This window comes from Narcine bancroftii, chromosome 6, assembly GCF_036971445.1.
Source record: "Narcine bancroftii isolate sNarBan1 chromosome 6, sNarBan1.hap1, whole genome shotgun sequence".
NCBI lineage: Eukaryota > Metazoa > Chordata > Chondrichthyes > Torpediniformes > Narcinidae > Narcine > Narcine bancroftii.
Window position 1 is genome coordinate 75048842 of NC_091474.1, and position 26813 is coordinate 75075654.

Genomic DNA, 26813 nt, shown 5'->3' on the forward strand with positions numbered 1-26813 from the left:
TTTCTCAAATGGTTGCCTGCTACTTCAATTCCACTTCCTACTCTGATCTCTCTGTGTCCGTCACCTTAGCCCAACGCAGGCTTACCTTCCCTACCTTCCCTCCAGGCCTTGGGACTCAGCGCACAATTTCAACTCTTTCAGGCAACCTGTTTGTGACCCAAAATGAGGCACCTGTCACATAACACTCTGTTTCTCTCGCCATGGAAGCTGCCTGATCTGCTGAACATTTTGTGCATTTTCGTTTTATTTTGGGTTTCACACAATGTTTGCAGCATTTGGTTTTCTTCTGGCTTGACTACCCTCATTCCTCTCCTTCTATTTCCACCTCCTGCAGTCGGACCAGATGTGATTAGCTAGCATTCATCTCCCTTTGCCATCTCAAGCACTGCCTCTGTTTTTCTGCCCCTTCCTACCTCTACAACTCCAAACACGTGTGTCATCACGTTTACGGTTTTGACAAAAGGTCACCCTCATGAAACACCAGTCAACTTTATTGTTAACTGATTGCATGAGTACAACCCGACAAAGCAGTGTTCTCTGGTCCTCGATGCAAAATACGCAGACACACAACTATACACACGCAGGAAAAGTATTCATAGATACAAATAAAAAAATATATTGTTTTGTGAATAGGAGAGTCTCAGATGGTTTTAGTGTAATGGTTGTTCTGCATTTTCACTGCCTCTTCTTCAGTCTGGCTCTGTATCTCTTCCCTGACGGGAGCAGCTCTGTGCGGGGTGGAAGGGGTCAATAATTTTGCGCACCCTCTTCAGATAATGACCGCAGTAGGTCACACTAATTGGGTGCTGGGTGGGGTGGGAGGGGAAGGAAAGAGACTCCACTGATCCTCTCTGTCACTCTTATGGTCCTCTGGATTGTCCTCCGCTCCATTGACTCAGTTTCTGCTCAACGTTTGCTCCCTGGGCTACCGTTTCCAGAGTGTTCTGGTTTTATTTCCTAAATCAGATACGCCGGCTTCTGTGGCATAATAGTAAAAATGCAATGCTGGAGAAACTCAACAGGTCAAAGAGTGGACTTTTATACCTTCAGCAAGGTATGAGCAAAATGTTGCCAGGTGCCCAAGCCAACCTACATTTTGCTCGTCCCTTGATGAAAATTGATGAAGGGCTCAAGCCCGAAAGATTGGTTCTGTATCTTCATCCTTGCCATATAAAGAATACTGTTTGACCTGCTGAGTTTTTCCAGAGTTGTGTTTTAACAGAAGTGCCAAACCCTGTCCCAGACATTGTAAAATGTCCATGAAGGGGTCAATCTCATGCATCCGGTCTCCCTTTGTGATCTTTTCTAATTCAGAGAGACCGGACGCAGACTGGGAGATTGCTTCGCTGAGCACCTTCGATTTGTCCTCATCAGTAGCAGGGATCACCCAGTGGCCAATTCTGTGTTCCACTCCCACACTGACATGTCTGTCCATTGCCTCACACACTGTCAAACCCAGACCACCTGTAAATTGCAGGAGCATCTCATCTGGGCACTCTCCAACTGGATGGCATTAAAATTGGCTTCTCTGGTTTGTGCTAGCCTTCTCTCTGCATTCCCTCCCTTCCCCTCTCTCTTCTTTCCTCCAGCTCTCCACACTTTCCCTCTCTATTCACAGAGCCACCTCCCTTCCCCCTGCTTCCTGGTGCGCCCTCCCTCCCTTATCCACTTATTACCTTCTCCCTGTGGACCGTGACCCTACCATTTTGTTTGAGTGCCTGTCGACATTTCTCCATACCTTCATGAAGGGCTCAAGCCCGAAACATTGGTTATGCAGCTTTATCTTTGCTATATAGAGTCCACTGACCTGCTGAGTTTCTCCAGCTTTGTGTTTTTACTGCAGCATAATGGTAACAAGGTACTGAGTTGAGCTTTCTTTGTCTCTTGAAATGTGCCGTTAAAACAAAAGCATTTATTTTATTTTCACATGCTCGGCTGCTCGACCAAGCGAGTAAAAACTCAAGTCACAGCGGGCTGAGATCTGCTGTGATGCAAGAGGCTGAACTTCTTAAACATTTTGGCATAGTTGTTAAGACCTCGGAGCAAATTGCACAATCCATGACCCAATCAGATTACAACTCCCATTACACGTCACCCCACAGGAATGTGGCAATTTACACAGCCAAACTCAACAACATCCACAATGATCAGCAAAGAACACGAGCATTTTCAATGTCAATCGCACAAACATTTCCAGTGTCCATTTCTTCGCTAGCCGTGGCAATTGACCGATTGACTGAGCTCGAAGAGATTTTCTGCCTTACCTGTGGGCACGATATCTCCTTGTTCTCCACTGGTTTTGCCAGTCACTTCAGTTTCTACACAAAATGTTTTACTGTTCACATACTTTCTCAGAAATAAGGGTTATTTTTTCTTCATTTAAAAGCCATCGAAGCATGATATTGTTTGGGAGCTGCATGGAATTAAACTGTAAACCCATTCATACATACAAGTTTATGATTTAGTCACCAATAGACAAGAGGCAATCTCCTCTCCCATCACCACTCCCACAGCTCTGGCACTTTTGAATGTTAAATATGCACCTCACAATTTTCTCTGCTGCTTCTGAGAGAATTTTAAAAATGGTCAATTTACCTCACCATTTCAAGAAATACAAAACAAATGGAAATTGTAGAAGAGATCTTTCTAGTTTAGATGGGTGTTGATTAATACATACATACCTTAACATATTAATTAAATAACCAAAATATTATTACATAAATACAGGTTATGCTGGGACAGTTACAGATAACTAAGCTGAGAAAGGGTTGGGGGGTGGGGGGGTGGATGGATATGTGTTGCCTGGCGGCAACAAGCCACGCTAAATTCCATTAGGAGTGAAGCACAAGTCCGTAGATGCTGAGATTATAGTAAAAACACTGAAATGCTGGAAGGACTCAGCTGGTCTTTCAGTGGCCATAGGAGACAAAGATATATCGTCGATATTTTGGGTGCAAGCCTTTCTTCAAAGAAGGAGCAAAAAAATGGGAAATCTTGGAATATATTTCTGGGGGAGGAGACCAGACCAACAAAATTCCACGAGCACTGACTTAAGGACAGTGAGAGGCTCTGGAATATGTGTTGCCAACAGCCTGGCTGATAACTTCCAACCGTTCAGTTTCTCTCAAGAATCATGTGATTTACAGAATTAGGGAAATCAAAACTGTGAAAATACCTCAGAGGAGGGGGAACGTCTGTCCACAACATGGTGCATCATGTCGATGGACATTGTGTGACTTACTGCTGATAGGATAATGTTTGCTGCCGAACAAGTGACTGTTCTGAGATTGGAGAATTTAAACCCATGCAATTCTATGTTTCGGGAGCTCCTGGATCCTCTATGGTGGCGACGGACCTCCCATAGGCCAGTGTATCAAAGAAAGGGAATTGGATAAAGAAAAGTCCAAGTGCTTCATTCCTCAGGAGAATAAACTGCTGACTGGAACCTCACCCCAGAACTTGGATCAAGGATCAACACCAATCCTCTACAAATTCTCAGTATAGAATTCTGCGCTGGGAATTTCACAAAATGAGGGTAAATCACGACTTGAGGCGGAATCAGCAAGAGGTTGCCAGACCGAGAGACGAGCTATCCCAAAAACCTCATTCCTATTGACTCGAGTGGGAAAGCATGTTTCCAAAACAGAGAACAGAGCTCCGCGCCATCGGACATCGCCAGTGCAATTGCAAACTCATTTCCATCCCAAAATCCGAGCTATCAATTAGGTGTCGTAAGGAGCCAATTCTCTTTCAACTTCTGAAATAGGCCTGCCCCTTTGAAAAGGGAAAAAATGTTAACTTCTAACATTTTGACAGCATCATGGATTACACTGAACAGCAATTTAAACCAGAAGCCTTATTTTGAAAATAAGAAATAGAACATTTACCTCTTCCAAGGTACCACTTGGAAGCTAACATTCAGCACATATGTCTGAGCACTCCGCTGTTTCCATATTCTCACTCTGGATTGGTTTACATCATAGAAAACTGTATTGCACATTATTAAATGGGGTAAAGCAGCATGGTGGAAATCACTGGATCAGCAACGTAGAGATCTAGACCACTGGTTCTCAACTTTGATGACCTTCAACAAACCCATGGACCACCAAGCGGAAGGGAGAGATGTTTCCAGTCCACGAGCCCATGGCACACAAATACTCAAATTAATCTACAACCCCTGTACGTTTTGAAGGGTTGGAGGAAACCGGAGCACCCGGAGGTAACCGACGCAGACACGAGGAGAATGTACAAACTCCTCACAGTGTTGGATTAGAACCTGGGTCACTGGTGCTGTCAATGTTGCGCTAACCACTGCGCGAACCATGCCACCCGTCAATCAAATCAAGTTTATTGTCATCTGATTGCACGAGTATAACCCGACAAAACAGCGTTCTCCAGTCCTCGGTGCAAAACATAACCAAACTAACACAAATACAGACAAACTAACCAATGCAGAACAAGTATCCATAAAATAAATAAATAAATAAATGCTGTTTCATACCACAAACATTGTTAGTGTGTGGTGGTGAGCTCGAGCCCCTTTCTACGGAAGTCTAATAGCCTGAATAAGGCTAAGATTGTCTGATCTCAGAAGCTAAGCAGGCTCAGGACTTGGAGGGGAGATCGCCTTGGAACACCAGGAGCTGTAGGTTTCTGTGAGGGCCACTGGACAAAATGGCGACTCTCTACCTTATGGTAGACAAAAAGTTAAAGAATTTCATGTATGTTACATTCTAAATGTAGTATTACCGATACACAATAGTATTTGAATCTTTCTCTTTAGACCACCCATGGGAGTTTTGTTCTGGTTGGAAAACATCTTGAGAATTTTCATTTCTTTGTCATCAAATTTACCACCTTGACTTATTTATGGTTGTCATTATAGATTACTGATAACAAACCAGCCGGTGGTCTGCAGACCAGTGGGTGAGAAATTCTGGTAAAAACGCAAAGCTGGAGAAACTCAGCAGGTCAAACAGTGCACTTTCTAGAGCAAAGTTAAAGAAACATCACCCACGTTTCGGGCTTGAACCCTTCATCAAGGTTTGAGCAAAATATAGGCATGCGCCTGAACAAAATGGTGGAGGGGAAGGAGCACAGTCCCACTAGCAGGAAATAACAGGTGCATAAGGGAGGGCACAGCAGCACACAGATGGCTCTGTGAATGTAGAAGGGAAGGGGGAAGAGCTGGACCAAAGTAGACAGAGGGATGGGGAAGAGAGGGAGAACGGGGAGTGGGGTAGCAGAAACCGGAGAAGTCGATATTAATGCCATCCGGTTGGAGAGTGCCCAGGCGTAAAATATCTATCCTGGACCACTCATTGAGAAATAATTCTTCAAATCTCATCTTTAGATGCAAGTGAATGCAATGAGCAGTAATTGAATAAATCAAAGATACTGGATTGTTGTGAAACATTAATGTTCTCAGTTCAGTCTACAAGTGATCCCACACTCACCTCTGACACCAGCATAAATTTCTACCACTAATCAGAATGTAAGACAACATAATTGGATAAAATAGAGGCAGAATTAGGCCACTTGGCCCATTGAGTCAGTTCCACCATTCAAACCATGCCTGCCTTATTCTCTATCCCATCTCATTCTCCCCATAACCTTTGACACCCTTACTAAAAGAACTTCCACATTAAATCTACCCAATGACGTGGCCTCCTCAGCCAACCACAGATTCCCCACCGAGAGATACTTTGGCTAAAGAAACTTCTCCGTTCTAAAGACAAACACCTTGTATCCCAACATGAGTGTTCAAAGAAATTACTTTCCAACTTGGATCCTTTTAGTGGTGTTCAACAGGAAATTCTGCTGATGCAAATCACAAAAGTGCTGGAGAAACTCAGCAGGTCACACAGTGCCAATGGGGAGCAAAGAGGAATAAGCCTTCCAGAAAATCTAGCGAACCAAGTGTCCATGTCAAATAAGAAAATAAAAAAAGAATTTGTCAGTGGTAACGAGAAAGTTAAGGGAACTAAAAACTAATAAAACCTAAAGATGATGGTCTCCATCACGGGAAGAGGGACTTACAGAGTTGATAGCTGCCCTGGTTGTCATCTTCAAATTTCTATACACTCTGTCGTGGTTCCTGTCTATCTGAGAGTGGTAAATATTAAACCCACCATTTTAAGAAAAAAAAATCAGGGAACTATGAAATTGAGTGGCATGGTTGGCGTAGCGGTGAGCCCAACGCTATTACAGTGCCAGCGATCGGGACCAGGTTTCGAATCCCGCACTGTCTGTAAGGAGTTTGTACGCTCTCACCGTGTCTGCGTGGTGGTTTCCTCCCACTGTTTGAAGTGTACTGGGGGTTGTAGGTTAATTGGTTGTATTGGGAGGCACGGGCTCATGGGCACAACATGAAGAGCCGAAGCACCTGTACTGTGTCGTAATCTTCTACGTTACCTGGAATGTCGGGGAGCGGGAGTGAATGAATGAGATGCGCCTGTTGTGTTAACGGTCAAATGCTATTCCCATTATCCTGATTAAACTTGTCAGCTTTTGTTTACTCACCATGAGGTTTTCTGTGTATGCATTTTATAAGATCCAGAATGGCAGCAGAATCTGGCGACTATTTGCGAGCTGCCCCTGCAGCACACTAAACCAGCCATTCTCAACAGGGGCCCTATGGCCCTCCCCTCAGGGGGTCACAGCACATTTGAGTAAAAGCCTGGTTTTCTTCTCACCTCACCTAACATTAATTTTTTAAATGTTTTTTACGTCGTTGGCAGAAGTACGGACAAAAGCAAAACTTGATGGCTTCACAGGGAAGGGGGTCCGTAAACTTTGAGTAGAGTCCTGCGGTTGGGGGGGGTTTGTAGCTGAAATAAAAGGTGGAGACTGGCTTGACAAAAGCATGCATTTCACTGCATCTCAGTAAAGGGCGGATCAGTAATGAGCCTCAGTGAGACGGGAGCATCTCAGTAAAGGGCGGATCAGTAACGGGAACTGGAACATTGTGAAGACACAGGAGGCTTCAGATGCTGGAATCTGGAGCCACAAACAATTTGCTGGCGGAACTCAGCGTTTCAGTGGCGGAAATGTTGGCCATTCTTTTCCTCTCAACCCTGCTGCATTCCTCCAGAAGACTGCTTGCCAGTGGAGCAGTATATCCAGTTTTACTCTTCTGGTCTAGGAAAGCTGTACAAATTTAAATTTAGACATACAGCACGGTAAACAGGCCTTTTTGGCTCACGAACTAGTGCCGCACCAATGTCCCAATTAACCTATGCTTTGAAAGGTGGCAGGAAACTGGAGTGCGCTGAGGAAACCCACGCACACATGACGTACAAACTCCTTACAGACAGCGTCGGATAAACCGCATTGCTCCGATTGCCACAGTGCAGTGAAGATTCACAGACTGCTTGCCAGTCTGTCCTGTGAGGAGAGATAGCAACAGCTAGAACGCTAATCAGAAGATGTTGGAGGTTTCAGACTTAAGCTGGTTTCCATCCTGGTTTGGTGAATTTGGGCAATTTGATATTGATGGAACAACAAATGTAGATTTGGAAAACGTTGCTAGATTTTCACAGGTAACACCAGTTACCAAAGTGTAAGGTGGGGAAAAGCCAAACTGAGATTAAGGAGCAAATACTCCTCCCCAACCCATCAGGGACCAGTTCAACATGTAGTAAAAGGAAGCTGTGTGTGTATCAACAAATAAATACTTCTCGCCCCCAAGGCTGTTTTAAGTCCATGTGCTTGGGTCTGATGATGGACACCAGCCCTGAATGTAATCACTCCATTCCTGGCAGCAGTGCCTTTAGCTTCCAGGCCCCATGTTCTCATCTTCCCCCTCACGTTCTCTCTGCCTCTCCACCCTCCTTTCCTTTTTTTAAGAAGATACTGAAACCCCAGCTTTTTAATGTCATCTGTCCTCCCTTGTGGATATAAAGTTCCCAGACATTGTCTGCTTTGCTGGGTCTGAGTCCTTGATTCCCAAAGCACAGTGGTTGTACTTTCAGCAGAAGGAATGTAGATGTTCAATAAAGGGCAAGGAAGGGATGGACAATAATTGCTGGCCATGGCAAAACTAAGAGTGACTTTTGAAAGAGCTGCCCCTAGTACATCCATGTTTCTCAGTGCCAGTGAACTGGGTGTAATCCTGACCTCCATGCTGACTTTAAGGAGTTTGCATGTTCTCCCTGTAACCAGGTGGGTTTTCTCTGGGTGCTCTGATGTCCTCCCACTTCCCAAAGATGCATGGGTTGGGAATGATTTCTCCTGGAGGTGCGTGATGGGAATGTAGATGTTCAATAAAGGGCATGGAAAGGATGGACAATAATTGCTGGCCATGGCAAAACTAAGAGTTACTTTTGAAAGAGCTGCCCCTAGTACATCCATGTATTGATGGGAACATAAAGGATATGGGATTAATAGAGGATGTGGCTTCAGGAACGACCACCCTCCACAAAACATCAACAACTCAGTAGTGGAGAGAGTGGAGAGCACCAAGTTCCTTGGAGTTCACTTAACTAGTGACCTATTGTGGACACGCAACATCTCCTTACTTGTCAGGAAGGTGCAACAGCGACTGCACTTCCCGAGAAGACTAAAGAGGGCAAGGCTACCGGTCACCATCATGTCAACCTTCTACAAAAGCTCTATTGAGAGCGTCCTGGCCGGCTGCATCACAGTGTGGTACAGAAAAGGATCAGAGGTCAATCCACAGGACCAGAGGACAATCAAGGGTCCACACCTCCCAGCACACACTCTGTTCTCGCTGCTGCCATCAGGAAAGAGGTGTCGGTGCCACAAGACTCACACCACCAGGTTCAGGAACAGATGCTCCCCCTCCACCACCAGACTCTCCAACAACAAACTCAATCAGGGACTCGTTTTAGGACTCTGACTTGTGCATTTTGATTTTTTTTAATTCCTTCTGTATTGCACACTCATTGTTATTGGGTTATAGTTCTTTATTTGTTTACATATATACATCGTGCACAGTTTTTATTTTGCACTACCAATAAGTGGTCATTCTTCCTCGCCTGCAGGAAAAAGAATCTCAGGGTTGTATGTGATCTCATGTACGTATCTGACAATAAATCTGAAATCATAAGAGCAGCAGAGAGCATCACTGGAGTTTCCCTCCCCCCACCCCCCCCCCCACCCTGTCGACGTAATCGATGACTGAAGAGAATGCACAAAATCATTGAGGACCCCTTCCACCCTGCACATGGCATCTTTCTGCTGCTCATGTCGGGGGAAGAGATCCAGGAGGATCAGGCTGATGAACAGTGAGAATGCTGAACGACTAAAGGAACAACACACAATCAACCATCCGAGACGCTCATATTCACAAAACAATACTTAGTTCCATGGATGAAATACTATTTCTGCGTGGTTTGCACTGTGGACCAGAGAATGCAATTTTGTTGGGTTTAACTTGTGCAATCGGATGACATTAAATTGGGCTTGACTTTATGTAAATAGGTGCATGGTCTAGGTGGGCTCACGGACCTGTTTCTGTGCTGTATCTTTGTCTGGCCCTAAAGAGGACCGCACACTTAATGGGCTGCTTGACATTCTGTTGTGTGATAATTCTGTAATTCCTCTGATGTACCGGAGAGCATTTCCGATGTTAAAAGCAATCCATGCATGTGAAGGTATTCTGTGTGGCAGGTGTGGTAAAACCACTGCAATGAGGTCGAGTACAGGTCTTGGCCCATTGCAATTGTTCTCACCTCTAGGGCTTTCAGCTGAGAAATTAAACCAAGGCTCAGCTTCTGCTATCAGCTGGATGTAAGACAACCCAGTCTCCCATGTGGGGCTACCAAGATTTATCCCTCTGCCACTGCCACGCCCAGTCAAGGAGATTAGCCAATGTGACACTCGTTTATTGTCTGTGAGAGTTTGCTCAAATTTGCTGCCACAGTTCCTGGATTATGACAGTGGTGACATTTTAGAAGTACATCAGATTTCAGATTTATTGTCAGAGTACATACACATCACATACGACCCTGAGATTCTTTTTCCTGCAGGCGAGGAAGAATTACCACTTATTGGAAGTGCAAAAAACTGTACACAACGTACACATGTAAACAAATAAAGAAATGTAAACAAACTATGCAATACAAAGAGAAAAAAGTCAATAAAGTGCACAAGTCCAAGGCCTTAAATGAGTCCCTGATTGAGTTTGCTGTTGAGGAGTCTGATGGTGGAGGGGGGAGCAGCTGTTCCTGAACCTGGTGGTGCTCATCTTGTGGCACCTCGACCTCTTTCCTGATGGCAACAGAGGGAACAGAGCGTGTGCTGAGTGGTGCAGATCCTTGATGATGGCTGACGCTCACTCCATCACGGCCTGTAAAAGGCATGGGGACACAACTGAAAGGAGAGACATGTGATCTGCAGATGATGGGGTCTTGACTGAATACAGAGAAGCTGGATGGATCCAGTGGGTCAGGCAGCGTCTGTGGAGAGAAATGCTCAGCCAAAGCTTCAGGTCAGGACCCTTTCTTTCCGCCTGATCCTGGAATCCCTCCAGCTTCTCTTTGTTCACAATTCAAGTGCGGTTACTTTCTCTTAGTTTTTAGATGGGGGTGGGGAGTACAATGTAGCACAGATGATGATTAACCCGTAATAAATGACAAACAATAGTTGGCAAAGTGAACGACAACAACAAATATGAATGTGTTGCAAGAATGTAAAGCAGGAGCAGGATGGCTCATGCAGGATTCTGCCCATCCCAATGCCTTTCTTCAAACCATTCCATCTCGGTCTCACAGCCCTCTCAGGGAGCAGGGGTTTCATGCTGAGTCTGAGATGTTTGGACACCCTGGAGTCGAGATACGATTAACGGATTAGAGTGGCTCCCCTTGAGGTGAGGAAAATGGTGTGGCTTGCTTACCAAAATCTGCAGTGAGCTCCAGTGCTCCCGCTGTGGCCTCCTCTACTTTGGAGCAACTGGACACAGATGGGGAAATTGCTTTGTTGAGCACCTCGGCTCTGTCCGCTGCAATAGCGTAGATCTTCCAGTGGCCACCCATTTCAATTCCCCATCCCATTACTTTGCTGACATGTCTGTCCATTGTCTCATTCGCACTGCCAGACTGAGACCACCCGCAAATTGGTCTGGGCACCCTCCAACTGGGACGCATTAATATAGACTTCTCTGGGTTTCGTTAAACCACACCCCCTGCTTCCACCATCATCTCTATTACTTCTCCTCTCACATAGACATGATAAATTCCACCTAATCCCTTATCACATCCAATTAACACATTTTGTTGGACTGGATTCCTCCCCCATTGTATGGAATTCAGAGACTTGCTGATATATCTTGCTTTGGTCTCATTGAAACCCACTGAATATTGAAAGAAGTGGATAGAGTTGTCTTGGAGAAGATGTCTCCAGTCGTGGAAGAGTCTTGGGCCAGAGGGCACAGCCTCAGAATAAAAGGACATTCCTTTGGAACAGATTGTCACAGACAGCTATGGAGGCCAAGTCATTGGGCAGATTTTTAAAGCAGAGTTTGATAGGTTCATGATTAATCAGGGTGCCAAAGGCTATGGAGAAAAGGCAGGAGAATGGGTTTGACAGGAAGAATATGCCGGCAGAGCAGACTCTATGGGCTGAATGGCCAAATTCTGCTCCAGTCTCTTCTAGTGTAATGGAAAATAAAGCCTGTGAACCTGAGGGGCTGGGACACAATTCCAGGCGCATTAATTAATTTGTGCTGATCAATGGGGCTGTGAGGAAATGTTTTAGCTAACTTCCAGGCTGCAAGGAGAGAGCTTTAACATGTTAGCTCACAAATCACATCAACCTATTGTGGGGGAGGGAGGGAAGAAAGTGCACACGAAGGATGAATTTTCCTTCCCAATTCTCCCAAATTTCCACTGTTGCCTGATTAATAAAGGTCTCTTCACAAATGAAACAAAGTCTGAAGCTTCAGCAGGCAAGTTTCCCTTCACGGAGAGCATGGTGGGTGTTTGGATATGCAGGATGGATTGTGCTCACTGGAGGTTTTGTTAAATAAGCCAGCTAGCTACTTGCCACAGCATTTTCCTCACTTAAAGAGGAGCCGTTCTAATCTGTTATCTGATCTCGACTTCAGGGTGTTCAAATGTCCCAGGCAGTGGAGTCAGACAGACTCTGACGCAGAGCAGCAGTCCCAACAAAGCTAACTCGTAAACACCATGATGTGTTTGGTGGGGGGGGGGGGGGAGAGAGAGAAAAAAAAACAAGCTCCAAACTTGCAGCAAGTTTGGATTTATCCTGGAGTTGGAGCGTGAAAAAAAAATGGATCGTGACATGAACAACCAGTTGAACAGTCAATGCCAGAAGGTGAACCGTAAAGATCCAAGCAGCAACAACATTTCGTGGGTTCCCAAATCCGAGCTTGCATAGACACAGCTGGGAGCGGAAATTTCAATGGGTTGCAATCCCGGGTGGAGAGATGTAAGGAGGTTATGAAATGGGGAATAAATCCCTGCTGAATAGGCGGCACGGAACCAATGGACAGATCTGACAGGAAGGGTCCGAATGGTTGGCTGCATCAGCTCTCCATTCAGGCGTTCAAAGGCTTCATTGTTCTGACTGGGATTCCTTCGGCTTTCTTCAGGACTGCCTCGGGGCACCCTGAACCACTGCACGAGAAAGAATGGGAAAGAAAGGGAGGGAGCGGTTAGAGAAAAAGTAACATCGGATGGGGGCAGGGAAAGAGGTCGAGGGAAGGACACAGAAAATCCTTGAAGCTTCCGACTTTGGAAGGCAGGTCATGAAATGTCCAAGGGAAGACTGGTTCAAATTTATTGTCAGACATCACATACGACCCTGAGATTCATTTATTTTTCTGCAGGTGAGGGAGAACGACCACTTACTTTAAATGCAAAAACAAACCCAGACATGTAAACAAATAAAGAAATGTAAACAAACTGACTGTGCGATACAGAGAGAGAAAAAATCAATGAAGTGGACAGGTGAGAGTCCTTAAATGACTCCCTGATAGAGTTTGTTGTTGAGGAGTCTGATGGTGGAGGGGGAGGGGCTGTTCCTGAACCTGGTGGTGTGAGTCTTGTGGCAACGATTCCTCTTACCTGACAGCAGCAGCGAGAACAGAGCATGTGCTGGGCGGTGCGGATCCTTGATGATAGCTGCTGCTCTCCGACGGCAACATTCCCTGTCGATGTCCTCAATGGTGGGGAGAGTTTTTAACCTGTGATGTCTTGGGCTGTGTCAACTACCTTTTGTAGGGCTTTACGCTCGGGGACATTGGTGTCCCTGTACCAAACGGTGATCCACCACACATCGATAGAAATTTGGCAGTGTTTCCGATGTCACTGACATGCTTTCTTCATGATGCCATTGAGTCTTGGGTTTAGGAAAAATCCTCCAACAGTGACTCCCAAGAACTTAAATTTGCTCACCCTCCCCCAATGATCACCTCTAAGTTACCATGCCAATGTACCATGCCAGAAACTTGGTCTTGTTAGATTGTTACTAACGCCTCCACAATCCCTATAGCTACTTCTTTCACAAACCAAAGTCGCATTTCATCTGGTCCAGAAAACTTATAATCTCCTTTAGTGCTGGGGAAAGTTAGCAGGTCACACAGTGTCCATGGGAAGTAAACAGCCTGGCATTTTGAGCCTGAGCCCTTCGTCAGGAACCAAACTCAGGGCTGCAACACCAACAGTCTTTACCTTTCACATGGATGCTGCGTGACCTGCTGAGTTTCTCCAGCACTGTTGTGTCCTGCCCTCCACCCCAGCACCTGCAGGTTTGACCATCCCTCAGCAGCAAAACTGGAGAGAAAAATCGTCACAAGATATAGGAGCAGGAGGCCCATCGAGTCTCCACTGCCATTCTATCATTAACTGATCCATCCTCCCACTCCCCACAACTCTTGATGCCCTGACTTATCAAATACCTGTCAATCTCTGCCTTAAATGCACCCAACGACCTCACCTCCACAGCTGCCTGTGACAACAACTTCCACAGGCTCACAACCCTCTGGCTAAAGAGGTTTTTGCGCATCTCCGTTTTAAATTGATGCCCTTTTATCCTGAAGTTGTGCCCTCTTGTCTGAAACTCCCCGACTGTGGGAAACATCCTTAACATGTGCAATCTGTCCAGGCCTTTCAGTATTCAAAATGCCTCCATGAGTATGTACTCCACGAACGAATCTGAATCACAAGTTCACAAGATACAGGAGCAGAGGTCAGCCAATCAGCCCACTGAGTCCATCATGATCTGATCCATCCTCCCACTCACCCCCACTCTATGTAACCCTTGATGCCCCGACTAATCAAATATCTGTCAATCACTACCATAAATACACCCAACAACCCTGCTTCCCCAGCCGTACGTGGCAACAAGTTCCACAGACTCTGGTCAGATAGTTTGGTCATTTTAATCTCCTTGAGTTCTCGCTGTGCTTGCTGGTATTTTCCCCCCGGATCCAGACAGCGGCCACACCACTTCATGGCAGTCAAAATCCTCGTCAACCACTAGAAGTTAAACTGTGGCCAAGTGCTGGGGGGCAGAGGGGGGGGGGGGTGTCATTTTTTTTTAATTCAGTCCTGCAGGCTCAACATTGCCCCTTTGACATTCTCACTGCCTTTTATCCACAGGCTCAGAAGCTGCAAAATAAAAAGCTGTTGACACTTTCAAAGGATGTTAGGTGGCCATCTAGAGAGACTGCTTGGCTTTGTTACAACGTCCCAGATATCATCTTGCAGAGCAGAGAAAGCCAAGTCTGTACAGCAAAACAAATGGAGCACTGTATCCTTCTAAATCCTCCTCACAGCAGAAATAGTTTGCAAAGAGAGGGGGTGGGAAAGAGGACTGGGATTCAGGTTGCTCAGAACAGAGTGTCCTCTGCCTCCAATGCTTGGGTGGAATTTGACAAGGGAGCTTTCTTTTTCCAACCTGTGCTCGGCCTCGAAAGCGTTGCCAGATTTCTTTCTAGTGCTCAGCCCTTACCTAGTGCAGGGTTACCAAAACCCAGAGCTTGCGGCAAACTGGAATCCATTCCATCTCCTGGGATTTTTGATGGCAAAATGTCCACAGCAGAAGCTAAGCAGCCATCTGATAAAACAAAGTAAGTGTCTTGGCCCAACAAAGAATTGCTAGAGGCCCTCAGCAAGTCAAACAGCATTCAAGGGTCAGTAACATTTCGAATTGAGACCCTTCATCAACACTCCAAAACAGAAAACCTCCAGAGTGTTGGTAACTCGGCCTGCAACATCACGGGCACCAGTCTTCACTCCATCGAGGACATGTACAAGAGGTGGTGTCTTAAAAAAGCAGCCTGTATTCTCAAGGACCCCCACCACCCAGGCCAAGGCCTCTTCACTCTGCTACCATCAGGAAAAAGGTACAGGAGCCTAAAGACGAGCACCCAGTGGCACAAGGACAGATTCTTCCCCGATCCCTGGAAGAACAATGTGTGTGTTTATACTAAGGACACCTCGCATCACCGCGATATTTTGTCCCTCTCATCACTGCGCATTTTAGGACTACCTGAACTGTTTCTACCGAGCGATGAATACGCGGTGATGCAGGGTGATGTGAGGAATGCGAGGTGATGCAGAGCGATGCGAGGCGACCAGGAAGTCCAACGTACAATTGAAAACCACGGGTGAAAAATCGCGACTTCCGGTGAGTCACCCGCGGTGTTTCCAGTGCGAGATCGTCCCTCACATCACCCCGCATCGACCACCTCAAAAGTAGGACGTCGGAGCACCTCGAATCGCCGCACATCGGTCACAACCGGATGTGTTTACAGTGCGGCCAGATTCAAGGTGTCACCACGCATCACCGCGCTTCACCTTGCATTACCGCGCTTTTCCCGGCTCAGTAGAAACACCCCCAATGAACCACAGACATTGCCTTACTTTGCCTTTTCATGCACTATTTTCATTTACTTCTGTAAGGTGGTTTATATAAATGTTTGCATTGTGACGCTGCTGCAAAACAAGGAATTTTGTGACAAATTCTGATTCTCAATCTTTATCTTTCCACTCACATACCATCTTAAGTGATCACTTCCTAACCACAGAGCCCCTATGCCATAAGATGGCATATGAGTGGAATAAAAAGGAAGAGAATCACTGTGCTAAAATAATCGTCTTGTCTTTCTGAGCACAGCATCAAATTTCACAGAATGGAAAGGGCATCAAAACAAGGGCAAGAGTGAGCACTTCTAACCAATGCCACAGAGCTTGCTACTTCCTTTGGAGAGGGAGATCAGGTAACTGATGACCATTTCCAACACAAACTCCTGGGGAAACTGAGTGTTCATATTGAACGCTGCTGCTCCACTCTGGGACACCTGATTCCTCTAGCACTGACCCTGGAAGATCTTCCTTCAAATTCCCCTTTTATTTCTCAGGATAATTCTCATCACATTTGGAAACCTCTCCCACAAATTAAATTGGTTTTGCAGTGGATTTTATATCCAGGATTTGGTAAAAATTTGTTGGAAGTGTTGTGGGATTTGGAAGAAAGGCTGGTACACAGAATTAGCTCACAGGTCACCCAGGATCTTATTCAATAGCAGAAAGCTGGAACACCCTGTTCTTGGCCCCAAGATCATTTGACAAAACTGAGTCACTGAAGTAGAACCAGTTGAAGATTAATTTTAGAGTATAAAAAGGATTAATGTTTACAGATGATACCAGAACAGAATTGACTCCTGGGTTATGGGGACAAAGGTTGCTTGTCATCACAAAGTCTCAAGATGTATAAGTTGGTCTATCGAGTCTGCTCTGGCATTTTAATCATGAGCAGATCCATCCTCCCACTCCCTGGCCTTCTCCCCGTAAACCTAGATGCCCTGACTAATCAATTACCTGTCAATCACTGCCTTAAATACACCCAACAAGCTCTCTTCCTCAGCCGCCTGTGGCAGCAACTTCCACAGACTTATGGCCCTCCGACTAAAGTAGAAACAAAATGCTGGAGAAACTCAGCAGTCAAACTGTGTCCTTTATATTGCAGAGATACTAAATCAACGTTTTGGCCTTGAGGCCTCCATGAAGGTAAATCTTTATCTTTTCTACATAAAGGACATTGTTTAACCTGCTAAGTTTCTCCAGCATTTTGTTTTTACTTCACCCATGGTGCCTGCAGTCTTTCGTGGACTACCCCACCCTCTGACCTGCATCTCTGTTTTAAATTGACACCTTTTTATCGTGAAGTTGTTCCGGACTCCCCTAACTTGGGAAGCATCTTCTCTGTCCAGTCCTTTCCGTATTCAAGATCTCTTTATCAGCTGGCAAAGAGTGTGTGGGCTGAATGGCTTCCTCTTGCACCATGTGATTTTGAGGTTTTTTTTGTTGGCTCATCCATGTGAGGACAGAAAATAACAATTATTTAAAACCACAAGTATTTTCCTGAAAGGAAAAACAAGGTTATTGACCTGAAATTTAATCAACTTCTATAGCATCACCCGAGATATATAACCTCTGCAAAGCTCGTCCTGAGCAACAATACAAGGAAGGGAGGGTATGTTTAATGAAGTGCTCGCCTCTTGGATGCGTGAGCTCGTTCCAATAACACCCTCGAAGCTCAGCGTGATCCTGGTCTTCTTGAAAGTGGGCAGTACACCACAGTGCTGGGGAAACTCAGCATGTCACGCAGCATCCGCAGAATATAAAAGGGCCCTTTGTCAGGGATCAGCTAAACCATGGACAGCCGAATAAAAAGGGGGAGTGGGAAGAGGTAGGATGGGAAAATGGGGAGGAGCATGGGCTGACAGCTAAGAGATGGATTCAGGTGGGAAGGTAGAGGGGAAAGAAGCTGCGAAGTGATGGGGAAGAAGTCAGAAATTGATGCTTTCTCTCCTGGATGGTGTTCCATCCACCCTAAACATTCATTCCCTCCACCAGCAGAGCTTTACAGGTGCAAATTACACTGCTTTCATTCAACTTTGAGTCCTCAAAAGAGTCTCTGATTGAGTTTGTTGGGAAGTCTGATGGTGGAGGGGTAGCAGCTGTTCCTGAACCTGGTGGTGTGAGTCTTCTGGCACCGATACCTCTTTCCCGATGGTAGCAGTGAGAACAGAACGTGTGCTGGGTGGTGTGGATCCTCAACGATTGCTGCTGCTCTCTGATGGCAGCATTCCCTGTAGATGTTCTCGATTGTGGGGAAGGCTTTCCCTGTGAGGCCCTGTGCTGTGTCCACTACCTTTGGCAGAGCTTTACTCTCAGTAGTATTGGTGTACCAGACCACAATGCAGCTGGTCAGCACGCTACTCACCACACATCTGTAAAAATTTGCAAGGGTTTCTGCTGTCATATCAAACCTCCCGAGGAAGCAGAGGCGCTGACATGCTTTCTTCATCATTCCTATATCATTAACACCCTATCACATTTTGGCCCCTCCCCAGTTCCTATCCTCCTTCACAAATGTAACATTATCCCCTTTTCTTTAGTTGTGATAGAGGGTCCCTCCAAACCCACAATATTGTCTGACCATTTTCCCCCCACAGATGCTGCCTCAACCATTGAGTCCCTTCATTGTTTGCTCAGATTCCAGCATCTGGCAGTCTCCAGGGTTCTCCTTTGACTTCGTCAACATTGGTTCAAATCCATGGATCTCCCTACATTTATGGGAGCTTCATCGCCCGCAAGTCAACAGCTGGCGAAAGCCCCCTTCCCAGAGACAAACACAGCTGCCCAATCAGATTCAGAATTTATTGCCATGAACAGGTTGCAAAATTCATTGTTTGCGGCAGCAATAAATCATATTTCAAACATAAACAAATATTGCAAGAAAATGGGAGAAAGTGAGGCAGTGTCTTTGGATGATTCTCCATTCAAAATCTGATGGCGGAGGGGAAGAAGCTGTCCTTTTGCCGCTGGGTGTTCGTCTTCAGCCTCCTGTATCTTTTCCCCGATGGTAGCAGAGTGAGGAGGGCATGGCCTGGGTGGTGAGATCCTTGAGGATAAAGGCTGCTTTCTTAACCCTTTGGACTCCGGACATTTTTACCCTTTCATTATATATACTCTGGGCTGGATCCATGGGTAAACTACAGTATTGACCACCTGGTATTTGAGTATAAAAGCACTGTCTGAAAACAGGGACACCAAGTCCAAACCTTTAAGACACCGCCTCTTGTAGATGTCCTCGATGGAGTGACGACTGGTGCCCATGATGTTGCAGGCTGAATTATCAACTCACTGGAGTTTTCTTCCTGTCCTGTTCATTGGCACCTCTGTACCAGACAGTGATACAACAAGACAGAATGCATGACACAGTACACCTGTAGAAATTTGTGGAAGTCTTTGGTGACATATCAAATCTCCTCAAACTCCTCCCAAAGTATAGACCCTGGCGAGCCTTCATCGTGTTTGCATCGACATGGAAGGCCCCAGTACAGATCCTCTGAGATGTTGACACCCAGAAATTTGAAGTCCTTGACCCTCTCCACTGCTGACTCCCCCTCGATGGGGACTGGGCCATCTTGCCCTTGCCAGTTGCGTCAAAAGATGACTAAAAATATCCCGGACCCCTGCACATGCGCTGGGTGGAGTGTAAGGAGTTTGCACATTCTCCCCGTGTCTGTGTGTATTTCCTGCAGGTTCTCCTGTGGGGTTCCTCCCGCCGTTCAAAACATGCCAGGGTTGTAGGTCAACAGGGTGTAATTGGGCGGCACGGATTTGTTGGCTTAAAGGGTCTGTTACCATGCTGAATGTCTAAATTTAAAAATTTGAAATTTTTACAAAATGTAATTGAAATTTAATGAACAGACTTTGAATTCCCCAGCTGCAGTGGTGGGATTTCAACTTATATCTGCATTGATTATCAGGCCACTCACCATGTTGCCCTCCCTACCTCTGTGCAGGGCTCACGTTTAAAGTATAGATGAAGTACCTAGTGAGGGCGAACTTGGCAAATCCCATCCGCTGAAGTACTGCGTCACGCTTCATGTGATCTCACTGAGATTAAGTACCCTGATAAAGACTCTAGAGCCACATTTTCCATACCTGTGAAAATTTCAGTTAAGGATACCCAAACACATTTGCATTAACTGAAACCGTTTATTCTAATACATTTTGTGCTGATGAAACACAAGGAGAGTTTGGAAATCTGCCTCTGGGGAAAACTGACAGGAAATCCCACTGAGCTGTTGAACACAAACAACACACTGTCTTTAAACCTTGGTGGGAAAAAAAAGTGCTTCCAAAGCTCTTATTCAGAATCTGCCTTCGGAGCTCAGGAGAGATCTGGCAAGTGGGGGGGCTGTGGGTGGTGCGGCTGAGATAATGAGGAGGCAATTCTTGCCTGCAAAGCCATTAGACAAGAAAAGAGGCGTCAATAAGCAAATTCTGAAAATTCTTTTCAATCAGATTAGGACCAGGGCCCCTAGGATCAAAGCAGGGGCTTTCACCCAAAGGAAGCTCCATACTGGGGCCCCGCGAGGTACTGGAATCGGGAGCAAAAAGGAACATCTCAACATCGGAGGGACTGGACGCAGACTGGGAGATCGATTCGCTGAGCACCTTCGCTCTGTCTGCATCAGTGAGAGATCTTCCAGTGGTCGACCACTTCAATTCTGTGCCCCATTCCTGTGCTCACATATCCGTCCATGGCCTGATGTAGTGTCAGAATAAGGCCACCCATAAATTGGAGGAGCAACAACTAATTTCCATTCTGGGAACTCTTCAACCATACAGCATCAACATCGACTTCTCTGGTTTTTATTAGACCACTCCCTGTTCTCCCTCCGCCATGCCTCTGTCTCCTTTCCTCCAGCTCTCTACCCCCTTCCCTCTCCATTCCCAGAGCCATTCCCCCTCCTCCAGTTTGCTATAGTGCCCTCCTTCCCTTATCCACCTTTTACCTCCTGCCTATGGGATTGTGCACCTCCCCACCACCACACCTTGATGAAGGGCTCAAGCCCAAAATGCCGTTTATGTATCTTTATCTTTGGTACATAGAGCACGTCAGTGAGTTTCTCCAACATTGGATTTTTACTCCCTACTCAGCACTACCTTCACCAGGACAACAATAGTCCAAAATACTGCCCATCTAATTGGTGGATTATTAGAAGATGAGCATTCTTTTCCATAAATCATTTTTCCTAATCCATTTCCTTCCAACAAGCCCCATGTTGTGGCTCAGTTAGTTGTCTTCTTGCCCCTATCTCTCAGATTTCTGACATTAGGATCAGTGGATATTTAGATGCTAATATAGGCAAAGAACATTGGATTGGAGCAGGATAACAGCATTGTATGATCAGCCATGATCATGTTGGATGGCAGAATAAGCACAAGAGTCAGATGGGCTCTCCTGCTTCTGTTGAAGCATCCAGTACAATGTCCACCTCTGGGCTGGAGAGGAGCTGAGCAAGTGCTGCACGAGTGCCAGGAGAATCCTTTGGGTGACATGTTGTAAAAACATCAGAACAGAAGAAATAGGAGCCCATCGAGCTGATTCCCCACCTCTTGGAGAAGCAGTTCCTCCTCATCTCCGTCTTAAATCTACTCCCCTGAATCTTGAGACTCCGTCCCCTAGTTCTGGTCTCCCCCTCCAATGGGAACAACTTACCTACCTCTATGCCTTTCATAATTTGATGTGTTTCTGTAAGATCCCCTCTCGTTCTTCTAAATTCCAGTGGGTACAGTAAAATCCATTCCCATCGACCCCCACATATTTCCACAGTGGAATAGCTGCTGTTCACCTCAAAGTACTCCGACTTATTTTGAAAAGGATGAAAAGGAAATACAAGGAGTTCGAAAAATGCAAACAAAGTGCTTGCAATAGACGTCGTCCCACTGGGTACTGCACAGAATTAAATTTACTTTTATAGTTTGTTTTAAGAAGTATCTGTTTGGATGCAGCAAGTCGGAATTTCGATGCATATGTACAATGTACAATGTGTATGAAAATAAACTCATTATAATTATCTATTTAACAGAAGAAATAGGAGGCCATTTGGTCTGTTAAGCCTACCCTGCCATTGAATATGAGTATGGATGATCTGACTGTGGATAAATTTATCAGATAAATTTAAACTTGCAATTAAAATAGCAGTTAATTTCAACAGCAATCAACAATTTTAAATATTTTGTAAGAATTTGGGAGGCAGAGTAGTTAAAAAATCAGGTCTGTTGCTATTGGATTCTGACCTATAACCTTGAATTAAAAATACAGGTATGCGCTGCTTAACTTCCATTCGGGCAACGTCCAATTGCATATATGTCCGTGGTCTCATAATTATTCAGTTACCATAAGCAAGTCTGCAGAAATTTAGAAAAAGCATCGCTAACTATAGGAAGCGGAATACTGTATACTCAAACTGATCCCACTGCCTCACTCTCTCCCCACAGCCGCAAGTTGGTCTCCACACTGATCAGACTGCCCTGCTCTCTCCCTACAGCCCATGTTAGTGTCCACACTAATCCAACTACCCCACTCTCTCTCCCCACTGCCCCGCACTGATCCGTACTTACAAATAAAAAGTTTACAGGTACATGACAGTATCCCATAGAGCTTTATTAAGTATATAATGTGTTTGCATTGCATAAATCCCAAGTTCACAGAACGTATTGTGGATGTTATGCGATACCTACCTGCATACAAAGGATTTGCTTCTGCTGCTGTATGAAGAACAAAAGTCTCAATGTCCCCCAACGCCAGAGAGAGACATTATCCTTTTTCAATGCGTGGTCTCTTATACATTTAAATGGTAACCTAGAATGCTTCAGCAAACCTCTGGGAGTTCAACATCTTTAACCCTGTCCACTGAACATGTTTGAAATACATTGAACATGGCGGCACCCACCACACCTCCTGTTGGAGAGCAGGTAGAAATCTAACAAGGCAATCCATTTATTGGATAACTGACAGAAATGGAAAGGTACGGGGTGGAGGTTAGTTACTTACCACGTGGCAAGGAGAGGCTGGTGGGTCAAACACTGCACTAGATGGGGATGGGGTGATGGGAGACAGACGAGTCGGGGTCCTTGCAGCAGCCAAGACTGAAACTCCTCTTCTATTTCAGAGCCCGCCCAGCCTTCACTGGTTCGGGTCGTGGGTCACCACCATAAGCGTTGGCTTTGGAGTTCACTTGACGAATAGAGTTGGCCGATCTGGTCAATGAGAGAGAATAGGTTAGCTGGTCAATCATAGAACTCTATGAGTAATAAATAGGCCATATTTATTAATCCTCTATTTTTCTTTCCTCCAATGTACATAAGAGACTCTAAAATGTCCCTATTGATCCAGCCTCCACCTCCATCCCTGGTAATTCATTCTAGGCACCAAAACTCTGTGTGAAAAAAAACTTAACCCTGACGTCTCCCCTAAACTTCCCTCCCTTCAATTGGATCAGATGTGGCAAGGAGAGGTGTTTGCTATTCCCGCCCTGGGAAATTAACTTCCACTTCGTTCCTGTAATGAGGTGACCAGAATTGAACACAATATTCTAAGTATGGTCTCACCAGAGATTTGTAAAATTGCAGCATGACCTCTCTACTTTTGAACTCAATCCTCTGACTAATGAAGCCCAGCATCCCACCTGCCTTCTCTGTGCAAAAAATACCTCGGAATCCTCTAACCTTCCCTCTCTTCACTTTGTACGGATGTCTACTGGTGTTTGCAGGCTGCTGGGAGAGAGCGGGATAGCGGTATTATTATTAAAATGATTTTTGTATTGTCCTATTTCCATGTTTTGTCCAAGTTTTAAGTGCTTACCCATAAATAAACTAAAGAATTTATGGTACACATACACATCCTGATCTGAATTGGTCCTGGATTGCCAGAACCGCCTTTTGCACAACCAACGTTCTGGGACCGTTACTAGGTCTGCTGCCAGAAAAAAAGCAGGCCTGGAATGACCCCACCCATTCAGTCTCAGTGCTTTTTAGATAGCAGGCAATCTGTTAAAAAAGAGCAAATGTTCCAGAACAAAAGGGCTGTGTAAAAAGCATATGTTCCTCCCAAAATCTGTAGACCTCTGTAACATCACCTCTCATCCTTCTAACAATAAAAGCCCTTGCTCTGCTAACCTTTATAGCTTCCACATTCTTCCAACAGTGAAGGCAATTCCCTTCCTGTACATTGCCTTTTGAGGTTAATATCCAGATACATTCCCACAGTTCTACTGTGACTTCATATACTTCAGCTACCTGGGCTGATTGTGCAGTGGTTGGATTCCTTGATGTACACTGAGCGATATCTCCTTTGGGGCCTGGATTGGAAATACAGCAAGTCTTGTGGAGCAAGGTGAGCAGAGCATGGGCATTTTTTTCTTCTTTGGCGCTTAGAAGGATGAGAGGTGACTTAATAGAGGCCTACAAGATTCTGAGGGGCATATATCAGGTAAACTGCCAACCAGCACCTTTTTTCCCCAAGGCAGGAGCAGCAAAGCAGATGGACCACGGTGATTGTCTTGTGTAAGGTAAAACATCATGAGATGGGAATGTGTAAGGAGTTACCCTGTGCAGGGCTGTAACAAGATGTGAATGCATCCTTGTACTTACAAGATAAGAGAGACATTGATGGATTGAGAGGCAGGAAGCTAGCAGGGAAAGGATAGCAACAGTTTTAGTCATTGGACAAGTAATGATATGATGATGTTCTAAGCACGTATCCAAGGGTATAAAAAATCACCATTTTGCTGATAACGGCAGAATGCATTCTCCGACTAACATTGTTAGTCGTAAGTGTTACAATCCGGTAATAAAGAACAAAGAACCCTGATTTCGACTCAGTCTGGTGTTTGTCTCACTCATTCATGAACAAAGCAGACCTAACACTTGGCAGTTCCCAAGGGCAGCTAATGACAGGCAATAAATGCTGGCCATGCCTGCAACCCCCTCAACTAAGAGTGAATAGAAAAAAAGAAATGACAATCCAGTTCTGAAATGACTTTCCAGGAGGCAACCAGTGGAGGTCAACAGTATTCCCATCCTTCGAAAGAGCTGTTCACTGCAGGGAAGTAACCCACAAAAGACCAATAGTCTTCATTGGGACTGGATACTGGATTGCTCTAGCATGCTGGCTAAGGATGAGGTGAGTTAAGAAGGGAAAAGTGGGGCTGACAAAGGTAAGGAGGGTCACAGGGAAAAGGAGGTGGCGAGATGGGGGCCAAGAGGAGGGAGGGTGGGTGGGGTGGGGTGGATGAGCAGGTTGAGGAAGGGAAGGATTGGTGATGATGGAGGGGTCTGAAGAGGGAAAGTGGGAGGAGGAGGGAGAGGGCAGGAGGGAAGCACCCTCATCACAATGTGCAGGAGAGGTGTGGCGACACAAAATCACAGGAAGTGGATCAGTGACATCGCAGGCAGTTGGTAAAGTTGAAGCATCAAAAACTGAAGAAACCCCTCCATCCTAACATTGAGCGGTTTTACGCAGAAACTGAACAGCAGAAAATTTGAGGAAAATTCTGCTCCGGTCGGTGGAAGGGTAAAAATGTTGGGACAGAATTTTTTATGCAAATTCAATCCCGTAATTTTCCCACTCATGCCCCTACACAAAACTGTAAATTGATCGCAGCCAATTTGTTGGAAACAGGCATAATGAATACGGCGTTCCTCCTCCCACAAACTCCACAAAACAGGAAGGCTGTGTAAAAGTGTCTCTGTGTAAACGACCACATCTGAATATATCAGAGCTAAGTATTCTAATTGTTTTCAGAATAATTCTGAAGTTCCTGCGTAAAAATGCCCAATGTTAGGATGGATGGGGTTTCTTCAGTTTTTGATGCTTCAACTTTACCAACTCCCTGCGAAGTCACCGACCCACTTCTTGTGATTTTGTGTCGCCACACCTCTCCTGCACAATGTGATGAAGGTGTTTTTCTCCTGCTCTCTGCCTCCTGTGTCCAAATCAAAAGCTTTACTTTAAATTTAACTTTTCAAAGTAGACAGACAGCACAGTAACAAACCCTTTCAAGCCCAATTGACCAACAACACCCATGTGTTTCGAAGGGTGGGAGGTCTCTGGAACACCCAGAGGAAACCCACGCAGACACGGGGAGAGGAAACAAATCAGGGATGACTGGTTTACCACGACTGTCACCATTCCTTATCAGACTCCAGCACTGTCACACTTGCCAACCCTCTCCACTTCCATGACTCATCCTCCTCTATTTGACCCTTTTTTTGCCTCCCTTTGACTGGCATCTGCCAATCAACTGTCCCTGTCTGTCATCCTTCACCCCCACCCCCCCACCACCGATTTACTGACCCCACCCCCGGTCCAACCCCTCCCACCTTTTGCTCATCATCCTGGCCATCTCCCCACTTCACTCTCAGTCTTGATGAAGGATTCCTGCCCAAACCTTCAGCTATTCTTTTTCTCCACTGATGATCCTGGACCCACTTTCCTTTTATTCCAGGTGCTGGTATCTGCTCTCTTCTGTGTTGCCAGGGACTACTGATGCCTAAACAAAGGAGGGAGAGACATCTACAGATCCATTCCAACCCATTCCTGATCTTTCAGCTTGGATCTGCATTGACTGGGAGCCCTTTTTATTACAGAACTGCTTCACTGAGGCACTACCATCCTTGATCTCTGCCCATGGTTTCATGCACTGCCAGACTGATACCACCTGTAATTGGAGGAACACGACCTCATCTTTCATTTGGCCATCCTCCAACTGGACATCAATTTCTCTTGTTTCATCCCTCTGTCTTCTTTCCTCTACTCCTGTCCCTCTCTCTCTCTCTCTTCCCTCTGTCTCCTTTCACAGAGTCAAAATCAATCTCACCTTTCCTCTTATCATATCCAATTAACACCTTTTGTTTGTTGGTCTGGACTCCTCCCCCTTTCTCTCCCCAGACTTTATTCAGGTGCCTGCCTGCTTTTTGGTTATATCTTGAAGAAGGCCTCAGGCCCAAAACATCAAT

General features: G+C 45.5%; 1 protein-coding gene across 19 annotated transcripts in view; it reads right to left on the reverse strand.

Moving 5' to 3' along the window:
• Window positions 1-26813, reverse strand: part of zmiz1a (zinc finger, MIZ-type containing 1a) — a 364054-nt gene that overhangs the window by 224165 nt on the left and 113076 nt on the right. For 18 of the 19 annotated variants that reach the window (XM_069885418.1, XM_069885419.1, XM_069885427.1 and 15 more), the window contains one exon: window positions 22849-23054. The gene's annotated coding sequence lies outside the window, so the exon portion shown is untranslated. Of the gene's footprint in view, window positions 1-1807; window positions 1825-22848; window positions 23055-26813 lie in introns of those variants that run through there. The other variant, XM_069885411.1, reaches the window with a different exon arrangement.